General features: G+C 41.0%; 1 protein-coding gene across 1 annotated transcript in view; it reads left to right on the top strand.

Annotated features, from left to right (window-relative positions):
- The window catches only part of THBS4 (thrombospondin 4), a 1,064,342-nt gene that overhangs the window by 879,163 nt on the left and 163,012 nt on the right, over positions 1-22,167 (top strand). The window lies entirely within an intron of this gene.

Below are 22,167 nucleotides of genomic sequence, written 5' to 3'. Positions count from 1 at the left end.
AAAGAAAAGAAAAGAAAAGAAAAGAAAAGAGAAGAAAAGAAAAGAGAATACAGAAAGCATGCAGCTGTTCCCATCCCAGCAAGGGCAGGCTGCAAGGTGGACTCTGGCTCTCTCAGTGTGGCTGGGGGAGATGTGAGCTGCACCTGGCTGTGGGACTCACGTTGATTACGCAGGGATGATAAAAGGGATAGGTGGCAGGATTCTGAAAAACACACCTGGGGTGGTAACCTTTTCAAACCTGCCTTGGGCTCCAACTAGCAATCTGGGGAGGATTAACAGCACTGCTGGGGAATGCAGAGCACAATACCCAGCACAGGGAAGAAATGGTGACAAAGAGGGGGTGGTGAGTGCCAGCAGCTCGGCCAGCAGAGCCAAGTGACCCATTGAACAGAAAGGGGTGCTTGTGGGGCAGTGGGAGTAGGGATGCCTCTTTTGCCCCCTGAGAGGATGCCCCAGCCCCACTGCTTCCAAGTATTGCTTTCCTTCACAGCAGGGTTGGCACTGGCATTGGTCCTCAGTCATCACTGCCTCCAGCCAGTCACCTCACCATCTCTCTTTCCATCTCACAAACCCAGCAGGTATGTTCACAGGTGTGACCACAGCCAGGCACAAGAGCCCTTTGGTGGAAACCCAACAGGTAGCACCTGCAGTCCTTTGCTAAATATTTGGATAAAATACCTTCATAGCAAATGGTAACAAAAATGCATGGTGAACACTAAATACATTCACAAATTAAGGTTGTTGTGACAAGCTTTTGTTACTGGATTAGCTGCATCCCATTGCTGTTTCCTTGCCAGCATGGTGGGAAGGCTGTCCCCCTTGCCTTTCCCTGCTTCTGACTGCTCGTTCTCTTGGATGCACTGCTGAGATACTCTGTTCATAATATATAAAGCATGACAAGTGATTTTGCTGTAATGGTACTGTGTAAAAATCCAGTGAGGCAGCAGCCACTGAGAGCCATGTTGGGGTCCAGCTGTTCCCTTTGCGTAATTTAAACACTTCTATTTGCTAATAATATATATAGTGAAAGAAATCTGTACGCAACTGTGATTCTGGATGATTATAGAGGTAATAGCTTGTATGAATATGTATGAATCTGTTTTAAAATAATCTGTATGAGTTCTCCATATGAAGAGGGCCTCTGGTTTATGTCTTACGAAAGGCGGTGATTCTTCCAGTTGTAGAAGGTGGAATATTTATTATTTCAAATGAGTATTTAGAGACCAGAAATAAAATCAAGAGAAAAAATACATTTTTCTACTGTTTGCATAGGCCATAATATTTATTCTTTTCATGCTGATGGTATAGATAGGCTTCCGGTTTAGTCCTCTTTATCCTCTTGGTACATGTGAAAGTATGTCCTGAGTGGACCCAAACAACATGAATTTATCAAGTAAATTCATACTTCAAGAAAAAAAATCCTGGTTTAATATTTTCATTTATGAAAATGTGAGAAGCAATGAAATGCATTGGATTTTTTATAACATTATAACTCTAGCAATCTCAGAGTCTATCTTAAAAACCTTGGCTGTATAAGGCCATATAAAAGTTCTCTCAAAATATGACCAGGCCTAAATACTCAGAACTTTTGGAAGAGGGAGTAAGTCTGAGCTGGTTACTGGCCGAATGAGGAGAGTGGGAGCTCTGGGAGCTTTCCTTGCCTTCACCTCTGTGTAGGTGAGAGAATCACAATCACTAGTTTATTTCATTCTCCTGACATACTTTTGAGATACTGGCTCTGTTTTCATAGACAGAGAATGAGTCACCAAACAGATTGAGCAGTTTATCTCCAGGAAGTTTGTGGCTGGGCTGAACTTATGTCTCTACTATCCCAAAACAGAGTTTGAGCCACTATGGCTGTCCTGAATATCTACATGGTGCCAAAAACACAGTAATTAAAGGCCTACCACCTATATAATGATAATCATTGTTGTTTGAAAACACTGATTTTTGACAGACAATATAATCATAACAAAGTCCTGTTGCCCTGGTGGCCCTCCATCCCTACTTGGCATATTTTTGCCAGTAGGGCGCAGGCCTCACCTGCAGCAGTCTGTTCCCTCTATGAAGAGGCACTTTCTTCCTGTGAGGAAGGGGAGCTGAGGGATGAGAGGTCCCTACAAACACATGGCTATCATCTTTGCCATGGCACAACAAGGTCCTCTTTGTTGGGAAGACTGCATTTCATCTGGTGGATGAAAATTTTCTGTCTTTGATGTCTTGAGAATATGCTGTGTTGAGCTCACCCTGAGCTAATAGCTTCTGGCAGAGTGTGGGGGAATTGGTTGGGGTTGGGCATGGTGCTAGTAAAGAAAAACACCAATATCAGCACTGAGAGCACATCCTGTGCGTGTGTGTTTGCTGAATGACAAACTGCCTCTTATCACAACATCAGTCATCAGAAAGCGCTTTATGGTGGTTTGTTTGGGTGGTGGACACTGTTGTTACTTACAGAGCCTTGATAGCTGTGATAAACCCATCACCTTTCCTCTGGGGAGTTTCACAGTCTTTGTTCTTCCTCCAAAATAGAGATCTGTATACCTCCTTCTCTCCTAGACCAAACAATACTTTCTGTGAAGAGTTTAGGTTGGATTTTTTTTCACTTAAGCCTGAATTTGTAATTCGAGTGTAGCAAGTCTGTTATAAGAACAGCCCTTAACAAATACAAATAATAGTTTAAGTGATAACAACCCCTACATATAATATGAATATGTGTATGTACATATATGCACATATATATAGTACTTACAGGTAGAATTTAAAAAGGATATTTATTTCTCTTAACGAGCCTTAGTCATAGTTTGATCTTCCCATTCAGTTAAGCTGAGTTATCCAGAACATCTCCAGGCTGCTAAATCTGAACCTCGCATTCTTGGCTGCCTTGTACCTATGTACCCAGGAACATGGAGCACCCCAGTATGCTTAAAATGTGTGCCTTGAGTCATGGGGCTGTGCTGACATTAGCTTTTTTTGAATAACTTTTACTTTGGGAAGAAGTGAAACATTAAAGCTCTTCCTTACCCAGCAGAGAATAGAGATATTCTTGGTAAACTGTTGCCTTTGCTGGTTGTCATCACTGCATTGCAAACATCTGTCTTCAAAAGCACAAGCTCCAGGAGCAGATTACCACGGGATGAAATCAGCCCTTGTGTGTGTTGGTGCACTGATAATCATCTGCTGCATGCAGACCAGGCAGGTCATGGAGCAAAGACCACAAGGAGCATGATAACTAAAAGGTGTGGGAAGTAGCTGTGGCTACTTAATGCCAAAATGCTATGGTGATTGTTGAATAATGTTTGAGATTGGCTTCTTGCAATTCAGCTGTCAGATCTTCAGCTTGCCTGAACCAGTGAAGCCATACATAAGTTAGGAAGGCATTTTAATTTTGTACCAGCCTTTGATTCCCTCATGCAGGGAATCAAAGAATCAAAGTACTATATGAAAAAAAGGGAAGAGACAATGTGTTAGTGTGAACATGTGGGTTTAAGAATGGTTGAAATTTGTCAGGCTGGGAAGCATCCTAGATTCAGGTCTCATTGAATGGCTGTACAGCCCTCTGGTGTGCCAGACACTCCTCCCAGCTTTGTATCACCAGCAAACTTGCTGAAGCTATACTCTGTGCCTTCATCGAGGTCACTGATAAAGATATTGAATAAGATCAGACCCAGAGCAAACTCCTGGGGAACACCATTAGCTACAGGTCTCCAAACAGACTCTGTGGCACTGATAATAACCCTCTGAGAACTCCACATCTGGATGCAGCACTCCAGATGAGGCCTCACCAGAGAAGAGTGGAAGGGCAGGATCACCTCCCTTGCCCTGCTGGCCACACTTCTTTTCATGCAGCCCAGGATACGGTTGGCTTTCTGGGCTTTAAGGGCACATTGCTGGCTCATGTCCAGCTTCCCATCCACCAGTACCCCTGGGTCTTTTTCAGCAGGACTGCACTTAATCTGATCATTCCTCAGCTTCTATTGGTAGTGAGGATTACCTCAACCAGGTGCAAGATCTCGCATTTGGATTTGTTGAACCTCATGGGGTTCATTCACATGGGCCCACTGTTCAAGCCTGCCTAGGCTGGGATGGCATCCCATCCCTTCTGCCTGTCAGCTGCACCCCACAGCTTGGTGTCATCCACAAACTTGCTGAGGTTGCACTTGACCCCAGTGTCAGATGAAGATAGTTAAGAGTATTGGTCCCAGCACTGACCCCTGTGGGACACCACTTGTTATTGATCTCTATCCAGACACTGAGCCACTGACCACCACTCTTTGGACTCAATCCTGCAGCCAATTCTTCATCCATTGAACAGCCCACCCATCTCTTTCCAATTTGGAGAGAAGGATGTTGTGGGGCACCATGTCAAAGGCATTACTGAAGTTGAAACAGATGACATTAGTGGCTCTTCCTGTGTCCACTGATGCAGTGACACCATCATAATAGGTTACTAAGTTGGTCAAGCAGGATTTGCTTGGTGAAGCCATGCTAGTTCCTCCCATCCTCCACGTGCCTTAGCATAGCTTTCAAAAGGATCTGGTCCATGATCTTTCCTGGCACAGAGGTAAAACTAACAGGTCAGTAGTTCCTGAGACCATCCTTTTTACCTTTCTTAATAGGAGTGTGATGTTGCCTTCTTTCCACTCACCAGGGACTTCACCTAATTGCCATAACTTTTCAATGTTACTGAGAACATCATCCTTATCAGGGCACACATCTCATTCAACAGCAGGTCTGACTTTCCCTAGTCTTCCTTGTGTTATTGACATACTTAAAGAAGCCTTTCTTGCTGTTCTTCACCTCTGTCACCATATTTAATTCCAAGGACCTTAGCCTTCCTTGTCACATCTCCACATGCCCTGACAATGTTTCTATATTCCTTGCAAAGGCTAGACTCCTTTTCCATGCTCTGTAGACTTCCTTCTTCCATCTGAATTTTTCCACGAGCTGCTTAATCATTCATGCAGGTCTCCTGCCACCTTTTCCTGATTTCCTATTCTTAGAGATGCACTGATCTTGAGCTTGGATGTAGTGGTACTTGAATGTCAGCCAACTCTCTTGGGCCCCCCTACCTTCCAATGGGATGACAATGCTAACACACAATCCACTGAAACAAAGTTTAGGATCAGTACATCAGTAAATAAAAGCAGACAGATGTGACATCTTGGAATGAATAGAATGTAGAAATCAGCCAAATCCCTCAAGTATGTCTACTCTATTTTCTGCAGAGGTTTTAAAAGTGACTCTATGCTTTTGTAGGTGCTGCTACCAACAATGGAGAAATAACAGGGCCATCCAAGAGATACCTACTTTAACCAAACTGTAATAGATGAAGACCAAGACTAAGTATTTATAGAGAGGTCACTGGGTACAGGTTAATCCTAGTCAGAACGACTCTATAGATCTCTCCCTAGTTGTTGTTCTTTTTGACAGCCTTTTGGGAAACAGGATGGGTGCACTGGATGTTTAATCCTTCTAACATGGTTCTTTGTTGTGACATTTGCAATGTCTTAAAGGAAAAGTCAGATCATTATTAAAAATTCAGTTATTGGAAGCAGCTTTTTTTAAAAAAAAGGAAAAAAAGTATGTTGTATTTATGAGACCAATCATCAATCAGACAAAGAAAGAACAAAACTCAGCAACTTTGCAAAGCAAGAGTTGATAAAGATCCCAGATAAAGTCACTCTTCTCAGTGGGTGGCAAGTTTGATGAACTGAAAAGGAACGTCCTTCTCATTGATTTCAGTGGAAAAAGTAATTGACTTTGAACTCTTTGAATAAGTTGCAATCTGTATTTAATTTCTTGTCCAATGAATAGAATGTCATTTTGTTTTTCTTGTAGCTCCTATTAGCTTTAATGTCAGTTGTATGATTCCATTGCATTGAGCTCCAAATTTAACCCTGATGTCAGTGTGCTTAGGTCTGAAACAAAAATCAGACTTCCTTCTCTCAGTTGCTTAAAGGATCATGACATAATACCGGATTTATTAATTCAAAATCTCTCTTGTCCATACATGCACAAATGGAGCTGACTCTTAAAGAAAAGGCAAAGAAAGTGTAAAGACTGTAATTTAACTTTTAGACATTAATGCAGCCTATTAACTGTAAATATTCCTACAGTTCTAGCAAATGTACACATTTTTGCCCTTGGACTTCCCGAACAGAGAGATTTAGCATTGCAGGCTCTCAAGATCACAGATCCAAATGCCTGACCTTTTTGAAGGGCCAAATTACCTTTTGAATGACATACTTACAATGTTGGATTTGTCATCATTAGTTCAAATGTTGATGGGGGGACCACACCCCAATAGTCACTCTGGATGTCCAGAGGAGTCATGGTGAAGTGTAGTCATGGGGATCAATTTGGATGACATCCCATTAGTCCCATATTGGAACAAAAATCTGAAGAGAAAGGAAAGGTGCTTGAGTTTGTGCGTTTTGCAGTAGGAAGGATGTGATCTGATCCTGCAAAGCCTCCTGAAGTAAAAATCTCACTCACTGATGTCCACTTTGTGTGAATGTGTACAAACAGTCTCTAAAAATCTCAGTCTTCCTGAATTGTCAGATTGACTTGTTTAGCCAAAGATTACTATGAGGAGAAAACAGTTTTGATAATTAAACTCTAATGATTTACCCTGTCAGTCAGGGACATTTCAATTTCAATCACAAACACAAACAAGAACATCAGAATGCTTATCTAGAGCAACATCTTTAGGGAGAAATAATGTCTTACCGAGTCAGGACATCTGATAGTTGTGCACGCTAAAAAGGCAGTGAAAAGTAGACCTTCTTGAAAGACCCTTAGAAATTCCAGAAAGACTAAACAGACTATCATGTGAATGAGGAACAGGACTCATTTGCTTTCATTTTTCAGCTTTTGTTCTGAGAAAAAAATAAAAGCAATCACAGCTGCATTTTATAGAAAGCTAGACATGAGGGTGGGAGACATGGCCTTCTTACGAAGGCAGAATTCTTCACCTTTGCTCATAGCTTCACAATGATACAAGCCTAAGGGAAATGAGAAGAGTGTCTGGGTATGTCTATTTTAAAATGATGCTACACTATTATTAAGTGTCTCTCATTTTTAAGAAAATAAGTGATCCAAACACATATGCTTCCCAAGAGAATGTTATGAGCTTGCTATGAGCAGAGTAGAGAATCAGAAGAAAGCATTCTTTTCCCGAGGTGTTATTTTGCTGTTACTTTCTTCTATCTTGTGTGGATCTACTGATACAAGAAGACAAGCAAAAATGTTGTTTTATGTCAGTGTATGACATGGAGATAGTGTAATTAGAGGAATTTAGTCTCTGCTCTGATCAAGCTGCAAGAACAGGCCAAATGCGAGTCTTCATGTTTGATCATGTGCAGTCAAAATAATGTTCTTTTCTTTTGTTTCTTGTTTCTTGTAATAGAGATTTGCTCTATTTAGTCAAATTCTGACTTCTCTGGTCATAGAAAGATTCTGTACTGGGCAGAATACTTAGAGCACTTTAGGAGCTCAGCCTTACCTGGGTAAATAAGTAATGAACCAAACCCAGAGAGAATTTTTGGACACAAAGGTCCAAGGTTCAAGCAACCTGAGGTTGCTTTTGACAGACTGCTGATTTTTCTGGAGAATCTTTCCATCTGCCTACAACATTATGGCCTTCCAGCATCGTTTGTCTTTCAAAACAAGACTCAAACCTTCCTCCAAAACTAGTGCATTTTGGACCCATCCTTCACCCTAAGAAAATGAACTCAGAGTAATCCTATTTTCCAGGACAAAAGCAGCTTTCTGACTTGGAGATTTCCTCAGGGTCATTTCATGAAGTTAGTTCTGTTGCAAACATGCACTATGCTTCTTGGCCTCTATGTAACAGGCTACACCAGGGAGACTTTACCATAAATTTCTAGTGCACAGTTAAGATCTTGTGTGAAGCTTTTTATAGTGTTGATTTACAACTGTTGCTTTGAGGACAAGTGAATGAATGCTAGTAAACCATAGATTTAGTCCTTAATGGCAGAAAAGGAGAAAGCTGTAGAAAAGAATGACTGTAGATTGCCAGATCGAGATATGCTGTTTTTAGAAGTCTAACCTGTTTTCTGTCTTATATCCATAAGATATTTCCTTTTTATGACACATACATTATCACAGTATCTCAACATTTCAGCATTTGTACTGTTTGTATCCTCACAATTGCTATGAAAAGGGAAGCATCTTTATCCTTAAGTTTTCTAAAGAATGAAGAATTGCCAGTAAAGTATTATTATTAATTATTATTAAGTGATTTGCTGAAGATCACAGAGCTATTGCAGGCCAGGAAATCCTAAATCTGAAATTCATATGCTAACAATTATACCATCTTTCCTGCAATGCTTTGTAAAGAGACACTTAGTAGAGATGAGGGACAGTCTTACCAACAGACTGATAACACATGAATGCGTTCACCTTATTGACCTGATGTGACCTGGCAGAGCACTTGGGCAGTACTGCCAGCTGGAAGTGTGTGAACACTTCTGTCTTTGGGAACTCTGCTTTTAAACAGAGCCATTCTATGAGAGGAAATCTACATTTTCACCATGAGTTTCCTCATGAGGAAATGTGCTTGGAAGCAGCAAGCAGCTAGAAGACTTTGGTGCATTTTGACTGGAGCCTTTCCAGACAGATGTGACACATTTTCTGTGCACTGCATCATGTTGGCTGGCTGCTCTTCCATCATCTCCTTGAACAAAAATGAAATTGTTCACTCCTCTCTTGCCAGGAAACAGTAGAAGTGCTCACTGATTTGAGTGGTTGCAATTATCTGATGGCCAGAGCTGGCTCCAGGAAATGTAGCTTACCAAAATTTTCTGGGACACCCCTTGGATGAGAGGACAAGTTTGCCTGCAAGGCTCAGCTATGAAGATGTGATGCATGTGAATGATGCATGTGGCAGCATGGCCCACTCCATCCCTGCGGAATGGCCCTGAGCACATGTCCATTGCTTAACAGCAGCCAAACCAACAGATCTTCCTTCTCCCAGTTCTTACCTTTGCTTTCTGCAATTTGTGCAGTGTGGGGGGAAGTCATTCATAATCTCTATCTCTATGTCTCTGCCAGATAGAAATATCCCTCGCTTTATAGTCACTTCTTACTCATGTGATGGCTTTTTGCAGTATATACATTTGTGAACAGCTGTTTTCAAGGATGAACTACAGGAAGAGTAAAATTTCATCAAAAAATCTCTGATGAACACCATGAGATCTCTCTAAGAACAGCAGCCACTGCCACTGAACCAGCGTGATGTGTTAGTTTCACAAAAAAGAAGTCAAAATAGTTTTATATTTGTTTTTGTTTCTCTTTCTTAATGTTTTAAGAAAAATATTTAAATTTTACATGTTTTGTTACTTACATATTAATGATACTGTACATTTTATGAAGTCTGCTCCAAAAGTAATGCCTCCTGTTTCATTATGTTAGGCCATGATGTCTGAGGTGGATGTTGGTGGTATTGCAATAGAGGTTGAACCTTCTCATCAATATTTCATTATTCTGTTTCTGTGTGACAGATGGCAGCAGAAGGATAGTCTGCTAAAATGATGTCTGACATGAAAGTGCATATGAAGCAAAGATGTGTCACTGAATTCCTCCCTGTGGAAAAAATGGCACCCACTGACATTAATAGATGTTTGCTGAATGTCAGTGGTGACCAAACAGTGGATGTGAGCACAGTGAGGCAGTGGGTAGTGTGTTTCAGCATTGGAGACAGTGGGTCAACTCCATTGGCAAAGATTTTTTGAGTGTGGAATGCAGGCTCTTGTTCATTGCTGACAAAAATGCATAGCGTAGTGATGACTGTTGAAAAACAGTGTTTTGTAGCTGAGAATTTGCTCTATCACACAATCTTATTGTGCTCTTTGTATCAGTTGTAGTTTCCATGGAAATAAATAGGAGGCATTACTTTCAGAGCAACTACATATATGCTACCCAAGACAATTCCTATTCACTCAGTGGAGCCCAGGCAAGCAAAAAAAATTGGACACTCATGCACTAGAACTTATAAATAAATGCTTATGCAGACAGTTCACAAAAAACCTTCACTGCTGCAACATCCAATTGCAAAATGAATTGCTTTAAATATTTTACCACCTAGATTTGAGAGTAGATTAATCAGTATGCAGCAAGTGCCTGCCCACCTGTCATCCATCAATCAGGAAGACTCTTCAGAAGTGCTCCTGATGAGAAGAGCTGGAAATGAGAAGGGAATCCCTGTCCAGAGGTGAATGAAGGTGACATCTACAGATGAAGATGGAGGCAGGGAGCTTCTCCCTCTTGTTCAGCTCCTGCTCTGTCCTCTCACTGAGATGTGCTTGGCTGTGTCAGTGACACATAATATTAAGTGACACTTCATATTTCCCCCTACACTTGCTGGTATTGCATGTGGTCATTGTGGAAGTCTCCAGGCAAACAAAAATGTCTCAGACAATTTGTTTGTTCTTACCCTCCCTCTGGGCTTGTAAGGAGAACAGAGCTTCTGTCTCATGGAAAAGGCATCTGTGGAGTGACATACTAGGCACCCAACATAGCAGAGCTACAGTGCTGTGAAACCTGCAAGCAGTAACTACCTCTTGGTCCAACACTCCTGTGCCTCCAGGGTTCTCAAACAACCCAGCTCAGGTAGGCAGATAAGGACCCTGCCCTGAGCTTGGGGGAAGTTGGGACTGCCCATGGGGACATGAGCATTGGAGTGCACACTGCGGCTCCCTGTACAGAACAACATGGCAGGCTTGCTGCTCCACAGGCTGCCCTGGGGGGCACGGAGAGGCTTGGGGACCAGCAACCATGTTGGAGTGTGTGCAAAATGGCACCCCAAAGACAGCTTTGGGAATGAGGCTTATCAATCATGTTGTGATGGATTTTCCCATCTGCATAAAGAAAGGAGTGATATTTATTCTCTTTTACTGATGCCTTTAACTTTTAAATAGAACAGAGCAAAATTTGGTTTTATATAGCTCCTCTCGCACTTCCCTCTTCTAGAGCACTTTTAAAAAGCAGTTACGTTAGGATATAGTGCTGAAAATGCAGTGACTGTAGGCAAATGTGGCAGTCTGAACTGCACCATATATCATTTTACCCGCCTCTGCTGGGTTTGATGTGCATGCTGATTGATCTTTTTTAATAGCTACTCTGTACCTGCCCTTGATTCTGACCGACTAAATCTGAGCTATTAAATCAGTGCCTTGGTACTTTTTTTTTAACACCTTTTTAAAAAGGAATGTAGATTAAAGTAGTTTTAAAGAATATGCACTTCTTTTCCTACGAAGTGGCATTCAAAGCTTCAGAGGACCCATAAGAAGCATTGACTCAGCAACCTAACTTTTCTGAACCTCATCGGTTAGTAGTGCTTTTCTGGGAAGGCTGGACAGATGTGTTGTCCTTTTTTTTGCGGAAACAGTGCTTTTCTCAGTGACAGAAAAAAACATTAGGCTCAACATCCCTGCCACAGATTGTCTGCTGTTGCCCCTCCTTCTTCCTGCTGCTGGGAGGTGGGCACTGACAGCAGGGAAGCACTGGGCAGCTATTACCAGAGCTGCCTCCCCAGCACAAGCACCCTTTTACCTAGCATTTTAACATCTTTGGTGCTTCCAATTAGCAGGTGTTACCTTCTCTTTAAACATGAACTGAGTCTGCAGTAGCAGAATAAAGCTTTGTAATGTTTTTCATATAGAAATACTGTTATGTGAGAGCATTAGTAGCCACATACTGCTAAATGTGCCGCGACATACTGGGTCATGGCTCTTGTGATCACTCATTTCTAGTATACCCATCCTTTCCTTTACTGTGAAATCATAAAATATTATTTCTGTACCTCAGAATCTTCCCATTAGCCTTCTGTCTGTTGCTTCTGTCACTTTTAAACAAGTTCTGTAAAAATTATACATATATAATTGACCAAATCCTTTTCTTGTTTCCTTTCAGGCAACATCACTGAAGTCAAGTGAGAACAGAACACTGCTGAAGTATGAGTAAGAGCCCTGTTTGACTCAAAGGCTACATTATTCTAAGAGATTTCCTGTTCCATTGTAGATTGTAACAAATATTTTTACTAAAAGACATCATGAGCTCATTAAACCATCAAGAAAATATGTAACAGCTACAGCTAAAATAAAAAATTATTAGGGCTTTGTTTGGAACAGCAACAACAAAAAAATTACAGCACCTATAGAATGGGAAGCTTGTTGTATTCTTGTACATATCACTAATGGTTAAATTCACTCTTAAACTCTCATAAATCAGAGTAGCCCTACTGACTTTAATAGAGTTATGCTGAAATTACAGTGGTGTAGTCAGCTCATTTTGGCCCTACAAACTTGGCATTTGTCATTGTAGTCCTGATCCAAACCTCACAAACCCCTGGGAATCTTTGTATTCAGATAATGGGATTTGAATCGGATTGTATAGGTTTAACAAGAATCGTAATTATTTCAATTTGATGTTTGTATGGCTTATAATATAGAAGAGAGCCACATAAGCCAACTGGAGCATTGGTCTAGTTGCTTAGGAATGGAAGTGAAACTATAAAGTCTTTTACTTAAACCACCTAATTGCAACCAGACAGTAACTACTTTAAGTAACTACCTAGCCAGAACCAGCTTGGAGCACTGATCTAGTATGATGGTCTCTGTCTCCAGGTGCCAGGTCTCCAGTGAAGTGAATTTCCTCTTCTGCTACTTTTAAGTTCTGGCTGTTCACAACATTTATCTTGATATTATTAACTACCTTTATTACTCTGTATGCAGTATCTTGCCTACCACATTTACTTAGTTCATTATACACCATGCTGTTAGTGGACAGAGACTGCAGAAGTCATGAAGCCAGATTCTGAATGTATTTGCTTTGCTGTTGCTCCAGTAGAATTTGATGAACCTTAATGAAATTATTCTTGGTTTATAGCAAAGCGGGATAAATACAAGGTAGAAATCTGTTCAGATTCTACTGGTCTGCTAAAATGAAATTGTTCATTGAGGATGAGGGGGAATTGTGACGGATGAATACACATAAGTATATTCAGATAATGATTTCTTAAAATGATCGATCATGTTCAAAGGGGCAAATTTTATCCTGTCCGAATTTCTGGAGATGTTCTACTGGTGTCAGTGGTATAAAAATTCAGTCTGGTTTATTCCACGCCATGAAGTGAAATAACAGAGAACCAATACATGTGTTCCTTTCCCAAAATCTTGCTGGAGATGTCTATCACGTTCTGTACTGGTGCAAGAAAAGCAAAACAGCTAACTGCTGATTTGTACAAAGAGAAGAAGCATTTCTCCTAGTCTTTATCCTGGAAACAAGTAGATATAGAGAAAGGATGCTATTGTATCGATATCATATAAAGAGTAATGAAATTGGAAATAGATTCATGATTTATTGTCCCTCCAGCAGCACACAAATATATGGGAAAATTGGCTTTCAGTATATACAGTAGATGCTTACATAGCATGACTAAAGAAAGACCCTGTGAATATGAAAGGTCTCAGATGAATGAGGCCTGAAATGGAAAACCTCTATTGCTACAGCAGACGAGATTGTGTGGCTTTCATGTACACTGCCAGTAATTTGCCAACATTTACATTTGATCTTTGGCTAACAGAAACACTGATTTAGAGGGCTGTAAAGGCCACTTTCCGTACCTGCCACCTAACCCAAAAGAAATCATTATGCTGCAACGGTTTCTTTTTCTAGGTGTCAAGCAGGAAAGCTATTATCTTGGGAATGCAGAGAAGAGAAGTTGTGGTGTAAATCCCTTGTGAGGTTCCACATCGCTTCTTACACCTGAGAAGATATACAGCCCCTCTTTCAGCCACAGGAGTAAGGTTCTGCTACAGTGAAGAGGAGGGTGCTCTATATCAGTTCAGGAATGCAAGCCTACAGGTTAACGGGGCAGAGCTGGACTCTTTAATGTGGCCATGTCAGAGAGAGGACAGCCTCATTTCTGTCCTCACCACAACTCATCATCTTCCCAGTGCTGAGGTTGGTACCCAAGCCCAAGGTGACATCTGAGCCAGTAACTCCAGATTTGGTTTATGCTTCTCCAGCTTTTTTTTTTCCCTTAGTGGAGTGGCAGCTGGAGTCACAATATCTTGGTGCCTGTGATTCAAAACAAAAATGCAACTGAAATTGCAAAAAGCTACACAAGATTGTTTTTAGCCCAACGTGGGACACCACCAGCCTGTTGAAGCTGTGATGTCTGCCTGTATGGGTAGCAGAAAACAGGCCACGGGTTACCAAGCACGTCTGTTTGAGGCCCCAGCTTGCAGCCAGGTGTGCAATGTGATTTCTTTGCCATATTAATATTCCTTAGGCAGGCCCTGGGACTGTATCTCTTTCTTAGATCTCTCCAGTTAATGAAATGGCCAAATACAATTGTCTGGCAATAGAATTGCACTTCAGCAATACAAACAAAAAGACCCTAATTTACGTTTGTGCCAGTACCATTAATGTAAATTTGTTATTAGCTATTTATGCTAAAAAGCTGTAATACAAAGCATAAAGGTAGTTTTATTAACTACATTTTGCCCTGTGAAATCCATGCTAGAAGGCATACTTTGCAATCACTGATTTTCTTTTCTCAGGCAGTATGACATTTGCTCTACCAAATTAACATATTTATAAACAAATTACTATCCCCTTTTCTGCACTTTGCATTTTATAGCACATCACTGCTATGAAGCTAATAGGACAGCCATGTGCAATGCTTTTGTAATTCAATTGCAATGTTGGATTGTTCTTTCTTCTATCATTCTCACGTATATGTAGAAAGAGGTAATTAAAGAAAAAATGGCATTTACAAACAATTATAATGCACGAATAACAAGGAGGTAAATGGGTTTCAATCACTGCTTTTTAATAGGGATGTAGCGAGGGTCGAGGAAAGCACAAAAACAGAGTACCACCTGTTCCTCACCATTCTGTTTTAAGTCTCTTCCTGAGTCCAGGGGAAGATTTTTTAATGTGTGTGGGCCAGATTGTCCTTCATGTGGAACTGTGGTGCCCTCACTGCTGGAAGGGAGAACTGGCAGTTGCCTTCATGTGGCCTCCTTGATTCCTAGCACAGCTATTTCAGAGCCATCCTGTATGGACAGGTCCCTTTGGAGCCTCACAGCTGCTTGCCCAGGTGCCACATTCCTGATCCACTAGCCAGGCATGCAGACACCAATACGAAGGGATGGGGAATGGCACGCTGTTTGGAAAGAAGTCCTGAGATCGTTACTGTCCATAACCAACCCCCTGTGACTCAACTCACTGGGGAAAGCAGGAACAAGAGAGGTGACAGAAGCTTTTTTGTCTTTTACCCAGAAATGCATGGAGCTTTTTAATTAAAATGAAATTGTAAGAGCCCTAAGAGCAACTGTGAATTTGGAGGTCATTTGTACTGCTTCTTACATCTGAAAGGAACACATTCTGAAAGATGAAAATAACTTCAGTTTAATGAATACACGTATTTCAGTGAAAATTCAATCTTTTGCTTCGGTATTAAAAGTTAGCTTAAATTATATCCTTAAATTATAGTGTCATTTAACCCAGTTACATCTGATCTCTTACAGGCTGATATTAGTTATTTCAAGGCACATTAGCTATTTTGGAAAAGACAAAGGTAAATACATTTTCTGTGCAAAGAGATTTATAAAGTTGTGACTGAGTAATAGGTAGCTGCTGGCTTTTGTGCATAGGAATACTTTTAACCCTGAGAACATTGAGTCCTCCAAGGTACCAGATTCGAAGAATGTATAGGAGAATCTGAGCACATGTATCCCATGACAAAAAATGGGCCGGTGCTCCAGTTATTCTCACAAGAAGAGCGCTAGATTATTTTGTATTGTGGGTCTCTGTTAGAGGTTATTTGCACTCAATGCCCCTGCTGTAGGTTGTTCAGGAGGATTGTTTTTGGTAGCCTCGCAGGGAGTGCCACACTGCTCTCCCACCAGCTGGTTGGGAATCATAACACTAGTGGCTCTGGCTGCAGGGCAGAGCATGAAAAACAAGTTAATAATTGACCTATGCCCCTTGTTTTCATTCTTAGGCCTACAGATACCATCTGTTAAAAAAAACCCAAAACTTTTTATAATAAATAGAATGTCTTTTACATCTCATGTGAAAAACAACAATAGAAATAGCAGGTCAAGGAATGGGTGATTTACTGTCTGTTTTTAACAAGCATTCTTTAAAGAAGGAGAGATCATATACTGCTAGAGGAGATCATGCAGCATTCAGAAAACTTTGTGAATCATCCATGATAGGCTGAGGCTGCCATTCTTTGTATGAACTTTCCAAGTTCACGAAAAGGTTACATGGCTACCAAGATGAAAAGCAGTCTCATCTGTTTTTTTCTACCACAGCCTTTTTCCATTACTAAAAATGAGGATTGTGATGAATCATGTCTTCAGCTGAACATCAAACACAAGTCTGTAGTCTTCAGTGAGCATTAAATATAGATGTGAATATAAATAGAGAAAAGGAGGTTATTATGTAGGAAGGAGGAGGATAATAGCAAGGCACAAGTTAGCTATTTAACATATGCTTTCTTCCCCCTTTGGTATCATATGTGCTTTTATCTTCGGAGAAGAGGGCAGTGACCCTGTCGTAGGCTACAGACTCTCATCAGAAAATTGGTGATGAATTGTCACTATAATCTTTGAAACAACTGTGACTCTGCTACTATCTGCAAGTATCTGGACAGATATTTCACCCAGCTTTGTATTCACACAGCTTTCTCCAGCAGTATTTCGTCTTGTTACCAGAACACAATGGTGTGGAGAAACCTCTGACTTCAAACCTGACTCTTTCATTAAAGGCACTAGTTGCAGAGAACCTGCAGTCCAATCTGACATTCCCTTTAGAGCTGGACTGCTGCCCTGAGGCACCCTCCTCTACCTGGGCCTGCTCTTCCTTCCAGCGCTCTACAGGTGCCTGCAGGCAGAGCTCTGCTCTCTTGTCATTTGACCCAGGCCGCAAGCAGGCCCTGTTTTCTGGTGTAGATTTGTTCAGGTGCAACTGTTCAACATGCTACCACTGCAGTCTTCAGTGCTGCAATATTCGACTTGTCTGGCTGTATCTTCTTTGGAGTCTGTGACTCTAGTGCTTAGCCCTTGTGCTGGGGCTGAATTTCAGGCCTATCCCCACACCCAAGTTCAGTGACTCTTGTCTCTGTGTGTTCTGGATACAAATGCTGGGGCCAGGCCTTGGCTGCCTCAGTCATCTGCCTTTTTGTGCATCCTGATGAAAGCAGTGGGCTGTAAATACCCTCTTGGGGTTTGGGTCAACTTCACCATTGCTGTCAATTACTTGCAGTTGCAGCAGCTGACTACATTGACTCCTCAGTGCTTTCACAGAGCCTCTGCTATGGAGGACTCCAGATAGGAACAACATTCAGTCTGTGGAGGGAACCTTATCACAGGCTGAAAATGGGGCCAGCTGTTGGTCCTCCATATTTGGTTTGAGGACAGAATCTGTGAGGTGAGTTAAAGAAGGTATATGAAGACCTGTATTTCTGCCACGCTGAGGTCAGACCTATGAGCAGCTAGCTTCCACGTGGTACAGAGGTACTTCTCATTCTAAGAGTCTGATGGGTTTTATTGTATTTCAAATCTGTAATAAATTGCTGGTATCAGTGTAATAGAACATTTGAGTCATTACTCTCTTCTTCTTCTAGTGGAAAAAATACAAAATGTCCTTGTTTATCTTGTATATTACATCATCCTTACTAGTCTGCTCACTTTTCAGATTACCAAATTTATACTGTGCTGAAATAGCAACACATTTGCCCCACTGGGGAATGGAGCTGGGAATAACTTTGTGGAGCTTCTTAGATACAAAGTTTTAAATATTTGATTAAATAGTAGGGTAGGTCAAAATTAGAAATGTCATGGTCAGATATAATGCGTATGGCCCTCAAATTTATAGTCTTCAGTGATTACAAACACTACTTAACTGTAGGATAAAGATATTCAGCTTTAAAAAATTGTTTAACATTACATTTTAATTTATTTAACATAACATTTGAACATTTAATTATTAATTATGAAAGAGAACCAAAAGTCATTATTCAGCTACAACCCCTTTCATTAATTCCTCTACACATGAAAAAGGTTCTCTAAAAAGTCTATGTACACATGTCTTCAGTGTATGTCTTCAATGAGCACAAGAGCCCTTAATGATTGGGCTTAATTGTTACTCATCAACACCACTGCACCATCTGTCCTGAAGTGGTAATTTTCTGTGATAGCTATATAATACCACAGCATCAGTGCTCTTCAAATATCAGGATACTGAATTAATCACAAAGAGGTTTTCATTAGCACCAGAAAAGAAACCAACTGTGTCAATTAAAAAAACCCCAAACTTTCTTTAATAAATATCTGGTCAAGAATCATTTCAACCTTTCAAGGAAACTGAAATGTATTTGAGAAATTCAGCAGGACTGTCATGCCCTGCTCTGGTTGTGACCTCTCTGGGAATTTCTGCAGCACTGTTCCTGGTCTTTCTGTGGAAATACTTGTTTTAAACTTCTCATTTTCTCCCTTCCTTAAGTCTTGTGGTAGGACACAGCATTCCTTCCAGCCCCAGATGTTTATAAAGTCAAATCACTGTTATGTTTTGACACAAAATGATTTCTTGCCAATGTACTTTCCCCAAACTTGTCACTTGATTTAAGTTAATAATCATAGAATCACAGAATGCTTATCTTTGATGATCTTTGTCTTTTCATAAAAAAGTGGTCATAGCAGAGATGTGAGATTAAGTTGGAAAGGAATACAGAGTCCAGACCAAATATTCTGTCAGGTATTACCAATACCACCCAGAGGTGTGAAGCTGCTTGTACTGGAGGTCCAAGCTAGCTGGAACATGTGTGAATATCACAAGGTGAGAGCCATAGGAACTACACGGAGACTAGGGAAAGGGAACATTTCTGCGTGTAGCAAAAAGGTTTCTAGGAGATATAGGTACAGCATGGTTCTTTCAAGTGTTTCAAGTTCTTTCAAGTGAGACATGTTGAAGTAAAGTCTCAGCATTCTGGGAAACTTATCTGAAATACGCTTTCTGTTCCAGATCTGATTTCAAAGAGATGCGTGCAAATACTAACATGGTATGACTTTTATATCGTATGGTCTTTCTTTGTGATCATCTGCAAGTCCGGAAAGACCCACAGGAGTTCGCCAAGTTTGTCTCCCTCCCTTGGGATGAGTTAGGTTATGTCTGTTACCTTCATATGGGGCTCTCTGCAGCATTTGCCTGTGAACTGCTCTAAGACCTTCCTATTGCTCCTGGAGAGCTTCTCATGATGTCTATTTTGCGTCCAGCTAGCTTGCTACACTACGCCCACTCTGTCTGGTCTGTTCTACCATAGACATGGGGGCAGCCAGTTTTTTCTCTTTACTATAATCTTTTATCTATTTGAAACTGAATTACCCATAGCTGCAGTGCTGGTCAGTGTTTTGGAGATAACATTCTGCACAGGTTTGATGCTTCAAGACTTTTAAAAATGCAATGAAAAGCAACATCTGTCTAAACTCTTCCAGACACTGATAGTAAATTTCCCACTCTCTGCCCTGAGCTGTCTGATACCACATGCTCTGAAATGTCAAATATGGAAAGCCCCACTGGCACAAAGACCATCTTTTCCTTGGGTGGATGAGAATGACTGACTATGAATCTGTCTGGGATGCTATAACGATGCTAAGTGTGTCTCTGCTCAGTGTAGCTGTCCAATGGTCAGTGCGCACAAGCCTGCGATTTTCCTCTAATCTAGTGTCTGAACACGACTGCTAATCATATAAATTACTATTTATGTTCTAATTATCACTCATGTTGGGCTTTACTGTTACTGTTGATCAGCTGTCAGCATTTCAGATCTCAGTTTGACCAGGAATTACAGTGCAGAATTTTCTCTTGTGTTGTCTTCCCCTGCACATGGTGTGAAGCACAGTAACATGCCTGCACCCAGGAGAAATCATTACTGTTAAAAAGAGTGTGCTTAAAGCACTGCCAGCCCACCTCGTGTGCAGTGACAACCACCAGGATGAAATTTGAGTGTCTTCAGCACATAAAACTACCTTCTTACAGTGATTTCTTATTTGAAATCTTAATTTTTAAATGATCTTCTGCTTTATAGTTGAAATCATTTACATAAATAGTAAGATCTAATTGCTTCTGCTCCACTGATGAAACTGGGTCATGAACCCAAGAATAACCCTATGCATGGTGCAGTCATCTTCATGGTGACAGACACCCTAACAATATTTGTATCATATAGGGGAAGGTCCTGGCATAAAAAGTGTTGCAGCCAGTACCCAACACTTGAATTCAGTAGGAGCGCAGAGTAGCTTCATTATTCTGCTGTCATTGCTCAGCTTGCCTTCCAGGAAATGCCCAAGAAAGGTGAGCTTGAACTCCTACATTCTGTAACAAATGTCCTGGACTCTGAAGATGAGTCACAATCAGCTTGAGAGTCCACGTGATTTCAGCAGGCTGGGATTTTTCCCTGGAAGAGTTTTCTAAGGCTTATATGAACCCACTTTGGAATAATGAAGCTTGTGTGTTTTGGAGTACCCTCATCATGCCTGTAAGCATGGCAGTGCTATCTTCACACTGTTCTTAACACTCACTGCACGTTCTCACGTCAACAGGAGTGACTTATCTGCAGGAACAGAGTGGGAAAAGTGTGTGTCCCTAGGTTCTTGTATTTGACCTTGTTTGAGGTTAATGGATCAATTAATTTTATATAGGATACTGGCTCGTGGACTGTTTGCTGTGTAAACAGTCTGACTCATAACACTCAGTTGCTCACTGCACCTTTAGATTAGGCCTGAAAATTAGTAATCAAAACTCCATGAAACTTAAGTATATTAACTTCTTCAGTAGCAAAGTCTGTTAGTAGCAAAAAACACCTATATTTCGTATATATTCAATCCCTTTCCTCTCCCTCCCCTCCTATGTTTTGTATTATTACTCTGTTAAAAATGAGATAAAAAGGCACACAGAATCAGGACCTACTGACTTTTCAGTGTTTCAGTGACATTTGTAAATAGTGGGATTTCACATATAGCCTCATTTATTTCAGCTACTTGTAAGAATTTAGCCTACAGATGCTTCTCTGCAAGATACTTGGTTAACAGCTGCTGGGGAAGCTATAGTGTATCAGTGGTTGAGAATGACTCAGGGTGGGAAATCCAGGGCTATAAACATGTAACTCTCCCTTGGTCTGCAGCAGGCCTTGTTCCCAATAGCTTGCTGAAAATGTGATGCATATATGCGTTGCCTGCTGAAGTTCCTGCAGTGTCAGAAGTGGTAGGGAAACACTATGTAATATAGAGAGCATCAAATAAGGAGTTATGTTGCTGAGTGTGGGGCTGTATGGTTATAGGGTGGCCTGTGTCACCACCCTTGGATACAGCTCCTGCTCCGTCTGTGACAATGCTGGTATCAACAATGCAAGATTAGAAAAAGTCAGTTTATCTCATGTTACTAGCCCATGAAATTCCACACAGACTGACAGCTGCAGACAGGGAGCAGCAGGGAACCTTCTTGCTCATTAGGGGGATGTTCCTGCCACTGCTTCATATCATCAGAAAATGTCACTGAGGCTGGGGCTTGGGGAAACGTACAGCCTATGTCTTGCTCTGATAAAATGTGATGGGACAAGGAAATACATTAAATGTGATCCTTTCCAGAGTCTCACCTATGTGCCTTAGGGTCAGTGAGAGCCCATGTTGATTCATTACTTATGCAGATCATAAAGAGAGAATGAGACAAGAAAAATGGTAGTGGAAAGAAAAATACCTGGAGAGCACCCTATTTCTATTTTTTTTTTTCTCCCCAGATGTATTAACTGCTGTTGGAATTTCTGTACTCTATAACAGACATACATTTGTTCAATATCTGTGAAAGCATTTCTCATCCTAAAGATGAACACACAGGGTTGTGTGGTGCATGGAAAAAAGAGGAGGTATGCTGACCAGGTGGACTTATTAACTGAGAGCAAACTGGTAAGAAGGTAGGGAATCAGGTGCAATGCAGAAGGAGCAGACAAGAGCCAGAGACAAGCCCAAGACTGAGGATACAACTGATGCAAACTGCTTGACGGAGACTGAGTCTGAACTTGATTCTACCAGGAGCCACATGGCTATTGCCATTGGTGCTTCTGTTCTTTTCAGT

The sequence above is a fragment of the Meleagris gallopavo genome, chromosome Z (genome assembly GCF_000146605.3).
Source record: "Meleagris gallopavo isolate NT-WF06-2002-E0010 breed Aviagen turkey brand Nicholas breeding stock chromosome Z, Turkey_5.1, whole genome shotgun sequence".
In the NCBI taxonomy this organism is placed as follows: Eukaryota; Metazoa; Chordata; class Aves; order Galliformes; family Phasianidae; genus Meleagris; species Meleagris gallopavo.
Note: the sequence above shows the minus strand (reverse complement) of the source record. Positions and strands in the feature narration are given on the sequence as shown.